The sequence below is a fragment of the Lipotes vexillifer genome, unplaced genomic scaffold, assembly GCF_000442215.2.
Source record: "Lipotes vexillifer unplaced genomic scaffold, Lipotes_vexillifer_v1.1 scaffold201, whole genome shotgun sequence".
NCBI classification, from domain to species: domain Eukaryota; kingdom Metazoa; phylum Chordata; class Mammalia; order Artiodactyla; family Lipotidae; genus Lipotes; species Lipotes vexillifer.
In genome coordinates, this window is record NW_006788159.1 from 1,026,351 (window position 1) to 1,026,566 (window position 216).

Here is a 216-nt window from a genome sequence, read left to right on the forward strand (position 1 = left end):
AAACTGATCTATAGATTAATCACTATTCTTATCAAATTGTCAAAAAGATCTTTTTTGTAGACTTAGACAAATATATCTTAGAATAGGTATGGAAAGGCAAAGGAACTAGAATAGCCCAAGCAGTTTTGAAAAGAAGAATAAAGCTAGAGGAGTCACACTACCTAATTTTCACATACTGTAATATATATATATATATATATATATATATATATATAT